General features: G+C 40.9%; 1 long non-coding RNA gene across 1 annotated transcript; it reads right to left on the minus strand.

Annotated features, from left to right (window-relative positions):
• Window positions 1-5,534: 5,534 nt before the first annotated feature.
• Window positions 5,535-11,442, minus strand: LOC117593780. Its single transcript, XR_004575202.1, has 3 exons — window positions 9,992-11,442; window positions 7,509-7,663; window positions 5,535-7,339 (listed from the first exon to the last, which is right to left on the minus strand). It is a non-coding gene; the product is annotated as an uncharacterized LOC117593780 (long non-coding RNA).
• Between the last annotated feature and the right edge of the window lie 5,687 nt (window positions 11,443-17,129).

Here is a 17,129-nt window from a genome sequence, read left to right on the forward strand (position 1 = left end):
CTCTAATGATCAAACAAAACAATTAAGAGAGTTAAGTTCCTCATTTGATGGCTTGAGCTGTTACTGCTCCACAGTTGGTGAAGAACCAAAGGCCACAAGCCATGCATGAAATTAAGGAAGTGCTTCTATCTTTATATAAAAATTGTTGTTGTGATAAGTAATAGAATTCTATCTCCATTTTACTGCTCCAGCTATACATTTGGAAGCAAGAATGAGGAATAATTTGTAGTTCTGCCGGTCAATGCCCGGCATAACATTAGACTGTCCTAATGTACCAATGCATACTTTCTAAGATAGATGGAGATCACACATACTACAGCTTAAAGCTCTAAAGGATAGAAATTAAGGCCATATTAAAAATTGTGTGAAGTACCCCTTTAGATTCAATCGATGTGAAAGATCCAAAGGGACAACAAGAAGTTCAAGGCTATAATATATCATGATTTCTAGCCTCTTCCCCAGGGCCCCCCCCCCCCAAACACCCCCACCCCCCCACCAACATTCATTCCACCCTCTGCTACCCCCACGCTTCCCCTCATCCCATGCTATGAAACGGCTTTATATGTCCCCTTCTCCAGTTTTCTCTGTGATAGATGGCCACTGACAAAGCTGTTTGTAACACTATTATTACAAGAAATACGCACACGAGAACAGACACACAAAAAATAATAATCTGGCCGGCAGACCAAAAGGAACTATTAAAATCACCATTTTGAGAAAACTCAATAGGGCTCTGTGTTGGGAATAAGTTAAAGCCATGGTCTAGCCCATCTCCTCTGCCACCACCTGCCAGCAGCACAGCCACTACGTACCCCCAATGGTCTAAGCCTGGAGGATATACAGTACACATGTCACTTGTGTGGGAAGAGACCCAAGGTAGCCATTAAAGCTGGTTAATGCAGTTGTAATAAACTCAAGAGTACAGGTTAGTCACCACATGGGGATGAGGACACCAGCCATTACTGTCTACGTTCCTCTGCTTGGAACGCTGTTGTCTCATCCATGTCTCAAACAAGTCCCTGTTGAGTGATGAGAAGGTCACATGGTGCCAGATACGTGAGCAGCGGCATGATACAACATGTTGTCGCCTGATTGAAGATAGACTCAGCGGAATGACATTGTCAGCAGCACTGCAGATGTTTTGTTGGGGCAATATTCAAGACTTGAAGTCAGACAGAATTTGCACCTGTGCACAGGTTTGTTCACGTGACTTCAATACACATCGAGCAAATGCAATCCATTCAGACTGCATTGAATCGGCTCCGTGGCTTGGTCAGTGATTGATTTTGAATATCAACATATTGGAGATTATAAATGGGGGGAAAGGGCTCATTCATCCACTCTTGCTTATACTCAGGTTCCTGCTTGCTGTGCTGAGATTCTCTCTCTCTCTCTTCTCTCTCTCTCTCTCTCTCTCTCTCTCTCATCACGCCTAGAATAATGTTTTGGGATGTTAGTTCTATCTTGAAAAGTAAGACCTTGTGTGATCATCACATTGTGTGAAGTAAAAATAACACAATCCTCAAGATTCCATGCATCGGTTTCATTATTGCCACCATTCATATTGCTTGCATCACTCCTACTTTAAAATCATGGTGGTATATATGGTTTAATAGATCTTGTTTGCATTATTTTATACAGGTCAGATTTGAGTTACACACTTAACTGTAACCATTACTTTATTACAGTTTGTTGCTATGAGCGTGATGATTCTTACCTTACCAACCTTACCTTAATTGTAAACATGTGTTGTTCCAATGTATCTGTCCAACCCCTCTGACAGCAGGTGCTTGGCTGAGATGCAGTTAATTAATAAACCACAGTTTGGTGGTTAACATTTACCTGCTTGTTGTTCCAATACTGATCAACTCTCTCATGAGAATGGAACTGCTATCTGTGCATCTCTGTTAAAAATCATGAATGGCTCCCTATGTTCCAGGTATGTATCGAAATCCGTTAATAAATTGGCAGACGTGAAGCCAAAATTTGACTGATCAAAATAAAAATAAAGTCTATACTTACTCTTCCATTCTTCTGTTAAAATGTAAAAGCTCACCGCTTTCCTGAAGTTATTCCAGAAGTTGCCTGAAACTCTCCAGTCTGAATTTAGACAACATCATACTACTCTGAGACTGCATAGTAGTCATAGAGACTGCACTTGTGAAGTCTGTCCATTATTTCTTAATGGTGTAAGACCAAGTCTCTTTGTCTGTCCTTGTGTTTCTTGACCTTAGTGTTGCCTTCGATACCACAGATCATCAATTATTTTTGGAAAGATTTCTGCTTGGTTTAGATCTTAGGTATTGAATATATATATATATATATATATATATATATATATATATATATATATATATATATATATATATAGATCAGTTTGCATAAGTAATGGTCTGCCCTCTGACAAATCAAAGGTTCGATTTGATGTTCTTCAGGGCTGTTTTGGGTCAAACTACTAAATGACTCATGATATCTCCATCTTAAAACAATTCCATCATATACAATGTAGCGATTTGATGGTCATTGCCCCTACTAATAAGTTTGTCTGTTAGTGGCAAGTGTTATGGACTAAAGCCGTGCCAGGGAACCCTAACTCTTCAAAATAATCCTATTAGCCTACCAAAGGTCAAAACCCCAGTTCATGCTAAAAGGGAAACTTTGCTAAAACCCTTATCGCTGTCTTCAGGGTTTGCTGATCATGTTTTACATACATCTCTAAATGTCACATCTCTAAATGTGCACATTGTGCAGGCTCATCCAATCCTATGTTTTGGTCAGATGTTTGTTTACTTAAGCTTAAGTCTTACTTGAGCTGTCACATTGGATTTTAATTCACTACCCTGCAAGCACATAGCCTAGCTGGCTGCCCCCTCTTCTGAGATAGCATGGTCCTACATGGGTGTTTTTAGCTCCTGAACATTACTTAGGATGTCTCCTCTCCAACATTCACTCACAGATCCATGGTTATATGTGTAATATTTTTTTAGCTGCCAAGTAATCATCTACACATTGATGAGGTATACTGGTTGTTATGTAGCAGATCTATTCCTTAGCGAGGAACTATTAAAACAGCACATTTTGGGCAACAAAAAGGGCAACAAAAAGGCAGAAACATTAATAGACAGTGCATTTGTTTTCTTAAAATGAAAATAGTAATATATCATTTTCAGCCAATATCATCTTTAAATATTGAAATTATTTTTTGAAACATTTCCTCACCATGTAAGAGTCTTGCTACTGATCTGGCTTAACTTTGTTTTTATGACACAGCAAAGATTAAAAACAACAACGTTTCTACATCCTCTTATTTAATTAAAGCTAAATTTTCAGAGGCCATGTCAAAAAAAAAAGAAATCTGCAACCAAGTATTTCCCCCCGCCTCTAACCAGGCAAGGCCATTTATTCTCACAGCGACGGGCCCTAATTCAACTTGAAGGTGTACAATACTTAATTGTGCTGCAAGACCTCTTGAAGTGCGTGGATGAGAGACAGGTGCTTCCAGTGTGCATCCGGGGATGACAGTGGGTGATTGGGGCAGTTTTCCTTAATTCCAGTGTTCACCTGCCAAAGTAGAGGTAACAAACCTCTAGTTCACCCTTCATGCTTTCCTTATCATCCTCCCTCATCCTCCTGCTCTTACTGCTCACTCTTGTTCATCCCGTATCTTTTCGTCCCGCTCTCTCACCCTAGCATAGCAAACCCATCTTCGGTTTTGTGTCACGCTCTGATTCCTGGAAGACCACCTCTACCTCTCTGGCCGTGTCAGAGTGAGTTTTGTGTCAGAGTCAAAGAACTGCCAGATAATCCATGTGCCGACCATGTTGCTGTAATCCCTCGCTCTCAGTTCAACATGGGCTTGACAATTCTTACTTGCTGATGATTAGTGAGAGAGACAGAAACGGCTTCATACAGCAAGCAAGCAGGCCCCCGAATGTACCAAGACCATACTATTTAGCTTCATGATGATATACTACTTCTCTTTCATTTCTAGAGTATTGACAGTTAGCTGTTTCCCAATTTCCCAGTTGCCAAAATGGGACACCCGGTTGCTGTCAAACAGGAACTCTCCTTTAGACCATTTCCATTGGAAATAAGTATTTATAAAAATCTTTAAAAAACGAAGAAATACATGTAACTTAGTAAAGTATTAGTTTAAGGGTGTGCACACTTATGCAATCAGGTTATTGTATTTTTCCTTTTACCCCTCGAAGAATTCAGTTTGTCTTTCAATTGAATTGTTCACATTATAGGTCACATTAAAAGAAACATTTCTGACATGATTTATCTTTGTCTCATTCTTTTACATCACAAAAACCTGGCATTTTAAAAGGGTGGTGTAGATTTATATATCCACTGTAGGTTGGGGGGTAGCATTTACCTAAAAGGGACATCATTAATTTGGCACCAGTGAGTCTAAGTTTGTATACATAATTAGAGACAGAATGCGAAGGTCACAGAGATGAATGTTGAATGTGCCACTATGGACAAAGTGAATAGCAGTCTGGTAAAAGACATCTAATTTATTGAAGAGATTTTAAGCAGAAAGCACACCGACTAAGTGGCCAGAGATGAGGATTGGCAGAACGGTCCTCTTTAGAAGGATACACTAGACAGTATCAGTAAGGGATTCCTTGTTGCCAGAACAGCATCTTGTACCCGACTGCTGTCTTTCCTCTGGATCCAGGCAGAGTCAGTCTCTGGATGGGAGGCCAGTTGCAGCTGGAAGTGATGTTTAAGGGCCAGTGGGGGGCACCTTCCTGGGTTTATATCAATCCCCCAGGACACAACAAACAGTACTTGAAGTATTACTCCATCTTGGATCCAATCACCATTGCTAATTGTTTATAACCAAAGAGTTTTAAATGTTTTAAAGTTTTGACAGTAGAGTTGTGCTGCAGAGTTATGCTTTCTCCCAGTTTGCTTTTAGAGAATATCAAACAAAATGCACATTGGAAAAGTAGTAAAGGGGAATAGGGAGACATTGAGAACAGGAAGTTTGTGGTCTAGTTCTCTCTTCCCCTACGTACAACTGAACCTTTGTTTCTGGATGGCAGAATTTCAACAGCACATGTACAGTATGTCAGCATGGCTCAATAACCATTATCATTCTGTTGACATGTTCAGAGACAATTAAGCCATTATAAACAGTATGTTGGCTGCACATCACATATAACCTAATCTACACTCTGTTTCCCCAAGCAACTGGGGAATAGGAAATAAGTCATGTAAATGAATTTAATAGTGTAATTTGCTTGTACTGTGCAATATACTGTATATATTGTATGTAATTAACAAAAAGGTAATAAAGGCTTAACATGTTCTCTTTATATGACATTGACAGTTTTATAGAAAGCATGCCAGTGAAAAACAGTCAAAGGCACTGAAAGACCAGAGGTCATCATCAATAGTGAGGCAAGAAGGTTTTGTACAGACTGGGTCTAACCTATGAGCATGTGTGACTCTAAGCCTCTATTAAAAGCAGTGTAAATATAGATCTGTGGTTATGCCACTGCCCTGACTTCCGCTTCTGCCTCCTTCTACAGGTTAGGTCTGGGATAGTGCAATGCTGCAACACCATATCAAAGTGTGGCTGCGTGGGTGCAGAGAAAATAAACAGGCCACTGGACAGAACTCTGTCTACAAAGGCACCAATAGGTCATTTGAACTGCATTCCCACCTGCCTAGACCTCGTTATAAGTGAGCTCAAAGAACGATGAATAAGCACATAAAAGACAAACACAACAGCTGAGATTCACCTATGATCACTTGCATCAATGTTGGAATGCTGTGCCACTGAAGGAGCAGTGTATTCTGGATACACATACAACAGGTGAACCTGTTTGTGAAACTGTTGTTTATTACAATGGCCATTAGTAGCACAATGACAAAACAAATCCAGTTAAATCCAGTTCAAGCTATAAAATTATAGAAACATGTTCTACTGCATGCAGCAGAGTCTAAGGTTAACACAGTATGGAACTGAAAAATTATGATAAATAAAAGAACGCATGTATGCATATTTTTGATACAAAATAATATATGCTCATCTTTTGGAAAAAAATTTGTCAAATACGCTTTTGAGGGCTTGTGTTTTTGATTTTGTAACATTTCAGTTTCATCTTGAACGTAGCCTTCTTCCCTGTGTTAGTCCTAATGCGTTTCACCTGTATTGCTGTTCACCTGCTCTGTAACAGTTCCTATATCGTTCAGTTCTATTTGTAGCTTCTTCTTTCATACCAATTCTAGTGTCGACCAGTGTACCAGACCATTCCCTTCAGATTAGTGCTTTGACCACGACTCTGCCTTAGACCTTTGGTACCTTTGCCTCTGCCTTATCTGACCTTCTTGTGTAGCAACCTTTTGCTTGCCCTATGTTTCTGGATTTTGGATTGGGTTGTTATTAAAACATCATAGCGCTCTGCGCTTGGATCCACTCTCTTGTCCGTGTATTCATTACAACGCTTTTACGCACAATAACACTAAAGCCACGTTCATCGCAAAGTAATCTCAAATAATCTTCCATAAGTTATAGGGGAAAGCTACGTATGTCCAACAACTTCATATCAAGACCCAAAATGATCAATGAAACATTTGTCTTAAAACAATTGCATGTGTTGACTTAGCAATCTGAATTAAACAGAAAAAGAATGGCTTGGACATCAGAGGGATTCCCTGACGAATACATGCATGGACATTGAGGTCTATGCATTACAATGCATTTATGTAGTACATTACAATCAAATAATCTATACAGCTCTGTCTGCAACTACATAGTAGTGCATGAAATAATCCTCACTGTCCCGAGTTGACCTCTACCACCTTCGATCATTGGCCGACGCTCCCATCAAGCAGTGCTCTGTCCCGTCATCCATCACACAGGTAGCCCTGTCATGCCATTGGCCGCCCCTGATCACCCCTGACTGGGCATGTCTGGGGGCTTGTGCTGCACGTGTTTGATGTGGCTGCTGATAGGATGTGACAAGTTTATTAGGCACAAATCAGAGGGCTCGGTTTCATTCTCCGCTGGACGTGTGAGCGATGTTGGCCGCGAGCACCGTTTTCTTTCACTCCTGCTTGCGCTCTTTATCTCCTTTCGTTCTTTTTCTTATTATCTGTGCCGCTCCCTCACCATCCAGCAGTTCTCCCTTGGGATGTAGTGTCTCCTGGCCTCTGTTATCCAGGGAATAAATCCAAGTCTATCACAGAAAGCAGCCAATCACCCACCACTACGGACCTCAAACCATCATAACCTTCTTCATGTCTCACAGCGGAGGAAAGGAGGCATATTGGTGCAATGACGTCGGTTCCACGTTCACCACACATCCTTGTAAACTGTTGGCTAAACCAAAGGAGAACACCCATTTTAGGTTGATAAAAATGTCAGTGTATTTTGAGCAGAGTAAAATCATGTTGATACTACAACCTAAGGTTCAGCTGAAAATATGGTAAAACAAAATATGAATGTATAATATATGAATAATTATTCTGTTGGCATATATTCCACTTACTGGACTTCTTTGATGATTTGTCCAACACAGTAAAGAATGAATAAATCCCTTTGTCAATATGTCACAGAATAAGTTCTACAGACGGAGGCCTGGGAGATTAGCAGTGCCTTGTGGAAAAGCGTCTCACTCGAGTGCCAATGGAAATCATCCAATTTCTGCCTCCAAGTTTAGGGTGATAGAGGGAGTTAGAGACAGAGGGGGGGGGGGGCAAATTGGATTATGTGAATAAACATTTCCACACACTTTAACACAATTTCCTTGCATATGTTTACAGATCCCATTCATCAAATGACTGGTCCTTAGTGTACTGTTCAGGTGTTGAATGGACAAATGTATGTGGGTAGCCAGCAGGTGGGTATGTGTCTATAAACCTTTGGTTCAACAGTTTAACCAATCTTTCATATTTTGTTACCTCCCCCAATTGTTCCTTACATGGGGGCAGGAATGTAACCAGAGAAGAGTGCTGGTTAGCCAAAGACGGGTAAGATCCAGCCTTTGATACCGGGACAACCTAAGACAGGCACAGCCGTGCATCTGGCCATATCATATATACGTGCACACACGTTACAGTGTGCTGATCAAAGAAGATAAGGACATGAAATTGATTAAGGAACATTGCTTTCTAGGCCTGTGGACGGCTGACCTAAGTGCAAGCTTATTTATGTTCCCCTTTGAGTCTAATTTGGCTTGTCCCGGGGTGTGAGCCTGGTGCCTACGTTGGATCGCCGTGCTCTGGTCAGCACTGGCAAGGACAGTTCCGTTTTACTGTCTGTCTGAGTTGAAATGATGCCAATACAGAAGGTTTCCAGATGGATCAGGGCTGGTCTACACCCAGAAGAAGAACAAAAAGCATTCCGCGGCAGTCGTCTTTCCCAGGAATGGTGCCTCTCCACAAATCAGGCGTTCTTAGTTTAACGGCTATGAGACTTTGGGAAGACTTCAATTCCTTCAGCAACATACAATGTACGAAACAGAATCGTTTGTACAAGTAAACAACTTGAGTGCTGATTAGTCAGGTTTAGTTTGCTAGTGAACGCACGTTGGAGAGGAACAACCAGAAAGCCTATTAGTCAGTCGGCCAGACAGGATTATGGCGCTGCATGCTGTAAGGAGGGGTGACCCTTAACTAGCAGGGACTTTTGATGGCAGATTGAGATTATACAAGCCAGCTAATATTTTAAATCTGCATCATTTTATGTGATGTGTGCATTGCAGTTATGTAACTACTGATCTGCTTTTGCTGCTGCTTTCTGTAGATGTTTGTTTCTAGATAAAGTTTACCCCAATCTTAGATGCAAATAATCACTGTAGCTGTAGTAATCTCAATCATTCTATCAAATTACCTTCTGGTTCATTTGAGTAATTTATGTTGTAGGCTACTAAATAAAACAAAATGATGTTTTTGTTTTATTTAATAGCCTAGGAATATGAATTAAAATGTCGATATAGTTGAAGAAACAGTACTCTGGACCCTGAAATATGCATGCATTGCGCAATTTCGATTTTCTTTTAAATTTTAAACTGTGAAAAACCTCTTAGCCCCTTGATGCCTGAGCCCTGGATGCAATGATACTCTGGTCACATCCCTGCTCCTACAGACCAACTGGGTTAAAGACGGCTTGGACCTGACTTTCACTGAAGGACAACGACTTAACCCTGAGTCTTGTACGTTTGCTACAGTGTGAGTGAGTAGGCTAAATAATATATCTTCAACATTTTGTCTCACTTTCTCGTGAAAGTAGACAGCACACCGCCATGAGCTCAGGTGGTTTCACAGTGTGGAATTGACATTTTCAGAGGCTTAGGAAAACATTAGAAGGAGAGGGGCTCAACATTGCATCACCTCTGACTGCTAAACCAAAAAGGGGGCCAGAAGACCTCCAACAGTCTTCTATTTCTGGGTGTTTAGATTCAGGTGGTTTGTTCACTGGTTTCAAATTGGGAGTAGTCAACACAGAGCACAAGAACGCTCCCACACTGACTTGCTGTTAGACTGAATATGGTCAATAATTACCCATGTCATCTATTAATTTTTACCAGAGTTGCCCAACCCTGCAACGCTCAGGAACGTCATCCAGTAGGCTTTTTCCCCCAACCCCATTTTAGCAAACCTGATTCTAATAAAACAAATGAAAAGCTAAATCAGTTAAAAACTGGGGTTGGATGGAGAACCTACAGAACACGGCAAAGCATCCTCGATTTTGCCCAGTTGTAGGTCTCCACAGAGATTCTATAAAGAAACTGAACCTACCTCCATGCTTACTCCACAACGATTTCTCAAAGCATAGCTCAACGAGAGCTGAGAGCACACCGCCATTTAGAATCATCATCGTGAGATAAGAGTGGTATGATCAAATAAATGAATCAGAGAAGAGTGAAGCACCCTTTTAACACACAGCCCGCCATCTAATTACAATGGGCATGATGGAGTTCCAGGCTGGTTTACATTACCGGAGAGAGAACAAAATGCTGGATAGACTTACCTTGGTTTGCATAGACATTTCCATACTGTTTGAATTTTCACCGGCATGTCCGTCGGTCATGGGAAAATCAACTGATATGCGTGCACAGCGCACAGAAACCTCCAGTTCTGTCAGAATTGTCTTCACACTTGTGGCGTGTCGAGCGATCAATATCTGCAAGTTTACACGACAAAATAATCTAGTGTCTCAAGCTATGGATATCTGCAAGTTTACAAGACAAAATAATCTAGCGTCTCGACTTGTCTTTGAAACATCTGGAAAAATGTGGTGTAATGTAAAAACGCTATACTGTATGTGGTGTGTGATGATGGCCGTATGACCATCGGACAAGTAAAAAAAACTGCTAGATCAAATCCCGGAGACAACAATAAAGAAAATGTGTTCTGTCCTTGTTCGAAACAATGAATTGCTCCCTGTACCTTTCCATTGTGGAGGGGTTGAGTTACATGCGTAAGCCAAATTTCAAATTTGAACATTGTATGTGCTGTACGTGGCCTGCATAAAAATGTGTGTTTATATGTGTGTGCGTAACAGAGTGCCACAGCTCCTTGTTGTGCTGCCTGTGAGGTTGGCTGAGTGAGGCTTATGGTGGGTGGGTTGCAGGCCTGTCCTCCACAATTTGTGCAGGTGGCAGAATTTACAGCATAATGTAGAGTTCCTCCCAGGTTAATCACCCAGCAGCTGAGAGCGGCACGGCAGGAGGACTAAAGCACCGTGGATGGGCCACGCAAAATTCAATTAATGGAAGACGGCCTCATTAGCACTTGGTCTGTTGGTCCATAGACTGTTGGGAATTTCCTCGCCACTGATGGCTTTAGAGCGAAGGCTAGGCTTTAGAAGAGAAACGTTTTAACCCTTTCAAAAGTTAAACAGCCAAAGGTTGGTTTACTAAAAGTTGCTATGTTGATTTCTTTTAGTTTGCCCACAGAACATCAGAGTCTCACTGATAAGTGATCTGATCAGCACAGTAACGCATAAATCAAGTATAGGCTTTACCATCATTCAAAAAACACCTCCGGGTTCTCCACTCTTAATTATATCCAATTACGAGTATGATGTGTGACAAACGGATACGATGACGGATCTGAGCATGACGAGATCGGCACACCCCTAGTTACAATGACCCAAAGCACAAAGCTAAAGCTACAGTGGAATTATCCTTGAGGGGCCTAGTCAGAGCCCATATCAAAATCCAATCCAAAATGTGCGGCATGACTCCATGGACACGCCCCAAGGAATTTGAGACAGCTTCAACAATTTGGAATAAAGATTAGTTAAATAATGTCAAATCTAGCTGTGCTAGGTCTTTAAAATAGATAGAGACCAATCCTAAAAACCCTACAAAAAAGATTGCCAGTGCTCACCTTATATCTTTTAAGATAATCTAAAATGAACACAGCAAACAGTCTGCAGGGATGCTGCTCACAAGCTACATCAATGAGTAAGGTGTCCTTGACTACTACCCACCTAGCTATCCTGCGATTAATGTACTAAATGTAAGTCACTCTGGATAAGAGGATTTGCTAAATTACTCTACAAAAATACTTCCTCCAGGTATTCACTGATTGAGTGGATAGTTATCCAATGATTATATTAAAATGTTGTATGTGGAATATGCAAATCACTGGATAACTGGAAAATAATTGTTATTTAAATGGAGGAAACATGGAGGTACTGAGATCACAAAATGTGAAATGGCCCGTACTTTATCAACTGACTACCAAATTTAGAAGGATAACAGACAGCGTGGCCGACAGCAGGTGGTCAAACCAGAAACGTGGGGGAGGGTTGAGTCATGCCTGCAACACAGACCTAAGTAGTGCATGTTACTTACCATGAGATGTTGCAGAAAATGTGTCTCTCATTGCTGCTAGCTCCCTCCTTAGTCATGCATTTAGAATCCATCCCATAATCTGCATGTGCACTGTTGCTAATACAGCTAGCTGGCTGTAATCTTACATTTGTGTTGTTCCGTTAAAAGTTGGGTTGGTAGTGTAGCGATACAAAATCAGCAAGGTGTTTAGTTAGACTATTCCAATGAAATTCCAATGGTTTTGTCATAGAAATATATAAAACTCATAACTACTTTACCCACTGGCTACCTCATTTACCTGACTAGAATTTCTGCACATAGGCAGCCTTTGGTCTTGTGCCACCAACCGCTCAGGTGGCAATTCCCCGGTCCTGAGAAGTAATCTTCATTAAGGTTCTGACAAGGGGGAACGTCATGGGCTGCACAGAGGGCCACAAGGGACTACCGGTGGCCCTTGTCTTTCACATGTGATGGTGTTTCCCACCATGCCTACAGAACTGATGGAAATTATCTTGGTATCACTCTGCCAGATAAGCATGGGCTTCACATAGTTTATATTTAATCCAGGAAGTATTTGGGAGTGATTATCTACCAGAAGACTGTTCTCATTAGCATAATCCCTACCCACGCTAGTAAAGTGGTAGACTCGTGCACAGCACAAACAAAGTCTGGCCTTCTTGTTTCCTGTTCAGAAGGTTCCAGCATATATGAATCACTGATGCATTCTGTTAATGTTTTAAGAAAAATTAGCTAATTAATAAATGTTCAATACATTCAGTTTATTCCCTACTAAGCTCTCAGTTTTTTTATTGTTGAATACCATTTGTAGGACCCTACTGGCTGAAATTGCCTTTCTGTGCACACTAAAATCCCCTTCTGTGCACATTAAAATCCCCTTCTGTGCACATTAAAATCCCCTTCTGTGCACATTAAAATCCCCTTCTGTGCACACTAAAATCCCCTTGAGTGCACACTAAAATCCCCTTGAGTGTACACTAAAATCCCCTTGAGTGCACACTAAAATCCCCTTGAGTGTACACTAAAATCCCCTCCTGTGCACACTAAAATCCCCTTTAGTGCACACTAAAATCCCCTTTAGTGCACACTAAAATCTCCTTGAGTGCACACTAAAATCCCCTCCTGTGCACACTAAAATCCCCTCCTGTGCACACTAAAATCCCCTTGTGTGCACACTAAAATCCCCTCCTGTGCACACTAAAATCCCCTTGAGTGCACACTAAAATCCCCTTGAGTGCACACTAAAATCCCCTTGAGTGCACACTAAAATCCCCTCCTGTGCACACTAAAATCCCCTTGAGTGCTCAATTCATCACTTGTTCTTTGTCTCATAAGGTGCTGGTCTAAAACCTGTTCCCTCCCCCTCTAATCATAATTTTCACAGTTTCAATCTCCTTCCCAAGCTAATCTAGGGAACCGAATCAGGAACAAGAGAGAGAAGATTGTGACTTTCTTCAGAGCTACCCTTGAGAGTGGCCATGATTTGCCCACTTAAAACATTTTGTACTAGATTTATATCCTAGCATTTTTACATTCCTTATACAATTGTATGGTAACCGGTTGCAATAAGTCTGTACATTTTCTAAACATAAAGTTTGTTGAGAAAACCCACTAGTACATTATCTTGTGAAAATCCTATTGCAGCTGGTATACAATGAATTGAACTTGGGGAACTGAGGACCTCAGTTGAGTCTTTTTATGTTAAGTGTTAGGATTAGGGGTTAAGGTTAGGCGTTAGGTAAAATAAAACTTTCAATGTGGAAAAAAGTGTCAGAATTACAGTTTTTTACGATTGTTAACAAGCATTATTGCAGATACATGTGCAAAACTCTAAATACAGTTCACAACAACACTATGCGACAACATGTGTATCCGTTTTCATTGCTTTGACACAAAATGCATTAAATGGCAATCTCTTTCAATTGTCATAAATACTCATATTTACCAACAAAACCCTATGTAGTCACAGAACATTTAGCAAATGTTAAGATACCCTTATCATAACAGTTAAACTAAGTAAAAAATCTACTCAAAATCTAATAAGACTGCCATTTTTTACAAAATTGAAATTCAAAAATAAAAATAATCATAATAATGATTAATTAATCAGTTGATTTTCATTCTATGTTATGTAAGTGAAGACCTACCCAGGCCATACGGTGTGATGTGGATGAGAACTTGTGGCCCAATGCAGCAGACAGGGTTGACTAGCATTGTTATGTATCTGTTTCATTGGGACAATATGCTATGTACACTCACCTAAAGGATTATTAAGAACACCATACTAATACAGTGTTTGACCCCCTTTCGCCTTCAGAACTGCCTTAATTCTACGTGCATTGATTCAACAAGGTGCTGAAAGCATTCTTTAGAAATGTTGGCCCATATTGATAGGATAGCATCTTGCAGTTGATGGAGATTTGTGGGATGCACATCCAGGGCACGAAGCTCCCGTTCCACCACATCCCAAAGATGCTCTATTGGGTTGAGATCTGGTGACTGTGGGGGCCATTTCAGTACAGTGAACTCATTGTCATGTTCAAGAAACCAATTTTAAATGATTCAAGCTTTTGTGACATGGTGCATTATCCTGCTGGAAGTACCCATCAGAGGATGGGTACATGGTGGTCATAAAGGGATGGACATGGTCAGAAACAATGCTCAGGTAGGCCGTGGCATTTAAACGATGGCCAATTGGCACTAAGGGGCCTAAAGTGTGCCAAGAAAACATCCCCCACACCATTACACCACCACCACCAGCCTGCACAGTGGTAACAAGGCATGATGGATCCATGTTCTCATTCTGTTTACGCCAAATTCAGACACTACCATCTGAATGTCTCAACAGAAATCTAGACTCATCAGACCAGGCAGCATTCTTCCAGTCTTCAAATGTCCAATTTTGGAGAGCTCGTGCAAATTGTAGCCTCTTTTTCCTATTTGTAGTGAAGAGGAGTTGTACCCGGTGGGGTCTTCTGCTGTTGTAGCCCATCCGCCTCAATGTTGTGCGTGTTGTGGCTTCACAAATGCTTTGCTGCATACCTCGGTTGTAACGAGTGGTTATTTCAGTCAAAGTTGCTCTTCTATCAGCTTGAATCAGTCGGCCCATTCTCCTCTGACCTCTAGCATCAACAAGGCATTTTCGCCCACAGGACTGCCGCATGCTGGACGTTTTTCCCTTTTCACAGCATTCTTTGTAAACCCTAGAAATGGTTGTGCGGGAAAATCCCAGTAACTGAGCAGATTGTGAAATACTCAGACCGGCCCGTCTGGCACCAACAACCATGCCATGCTCAAAATTGCTAAAATCACCTTTCTTTCCCATTCTGACATTCAGTTTGGAGTGACCAGGACCACACCCCTAAATGCATTGAAGCAACTGCCATGTGATTGGTTGATTAGTTATTGCATTAATGAGAAATTTAACAGGTGTTCCTAATAATCCTTTAGGTGAGTGTATATATGACAAACATATCAAGGGTTGACTGCCGTGGTGAAAAAACATTTAAACATTTTGAGTTTTGCACATGTATCCCAAGTATTGAACAATGCATGTTAGCAATCATAAAAAAAAAAAAGTCCTCACAAGTATAGCACAACAACAACAAGTACAAGAGCCTGAGTGTGTTTTGTTTCCGGAATTAATGGTGCAGTTTATTTACATAATTGTAAAATCTGTGGGCTGGAGCCAGACTTCAGGAGCAGGTAGGTAACTGATGAAGGTTGGCATTCCTTCCTATCCTCCTTTCCGGGAACGACTGAAATTTCACAACATTAAGAACATAGAGGCCTCAGGAATCACTATCTCTACAGCCATACTTTTCTTAATGGTACATTTTGTGGTTGTTGCCTTAGCAGCCATGAGGTGAAGGGTGGAAAAAAGAGTGGCGAAAATGGGGGCTGTTTTATCATGCGTTAGAAACACCGCTCTCCGAAATGTGTGGATTTTCTTTTTTATAGCTGAAAGGCAGCAATGACACCAGGTCCATCACACTTGATAGTATATGCCTAGAAAGGCAGAGTAGCAGGCTGTATCTTCTGGTATTGATGTGCTGTCAGCAGTAGATCATCAATCTCTAAAGTTATCCTTCAGTGGGACCACATAAACCTATGCTCCTATCAGGCACAATTATTCAGGAAGCATAATTCTGCCTTCTTTGCTGTAAGCAGCTACTCCTCGACCTAGAATGTGATGCTTGAATATACCGTAAATATTTGTCATTTGTAAGATTAATTTCATTGTATGAACTAAGCCTGTTGCAATCTGGTGATGCTATTTTAAAGGTCTTACGAAGTCTATGCCTGTTACTATGTCTGTCTTGTGCATATTAATGCCTGTTACTATGCCTGTCTTGTGCTGGAATTAATGGACTTTCGTCACAAATGATGTAGAATGGACTCACAATTATGTAGAAAGGCCTTAGTCACAATGCACCATGCTGCCAAATGAAAAAATATGGGTAACAAAACCAATGACTGTTAACAGGTTTCTAGAGAGGTTTCCTATCACCTCAAAAGTACTGTATCTCTGGCTGAAGGCAGTAGACAGTGAGGAAAACACAAATGTAATATTATTACTCCATTTTCAGAATTCACACATAGGACCATCCACAATTAACATTACCGTACCCTAGCCGCTGCAATGCTACAGAGTGATTTAAGATATATTTGAAAAGGAGCTTGTCTGATACATTTCCATTCATTTTCAAATTCCCAGAGTTTCTGTTTGCTTGAGTGTTGTTGTGTTTGTGTGTGGTTGTGTGTAGTTGTGTTTGTTTCGGTGTGTGTGTGGTTGTGTTTCTGTGTATTTGGTTGTGTGTGGTAATGTTTGATTGTGTGTGGTTGTGATTGTGTGTGGTTGTGTTTGATGGTGTGTGTGTGGTTGTGGTTGTGTTTGTGGGTGGTTGTGTTTGTTTGTGTGGTTGTGTTTGATTATGGGTTGTGGTTGTGTGTGCTGTAGCAGTTGTTCATCTGTAAACTCCCATTATGGACATTGTGACGCCTCTATCAGCAGTGGTAATTAGTTCCAGTCTTGGTTGATAAATGAGAAATTAGATGTTTGGTGAGGAAACGTTCTAGGCCTGCCAGGTTTGGACACATGCAGTGTTTATGAGTAATTTCCAATTGATTCCCGGGAGAAGCCCACTGCTCTGCCCCAGCAGTAACACACCAAATCTAACTAAACAGTAGAATTGAGCCAATAACAGTTTGATGATTCTTTTATTAGCTGATTCTGTGACTTTGACTCTGAGCTGTTTGAGCTGGACTTAACTAAAAAAGTGCAAACGCTTGAGAAACACTATTTTG

The sequence above is a fragment of the Esox lucius genome, chromosome 23 (assembly GCF_011004845.1).
Source record: "Esox lucius isolate fEsoLuc1 chromosome 23, fEsoLuc1.pri, whole genome shotgun sequence".
Classification (NCBI taxonomy): Eukaryota; Metazoa; Chordata; class Actinopteri; order Esociformes; family Esocidae; genus Esox; species Esox lucius.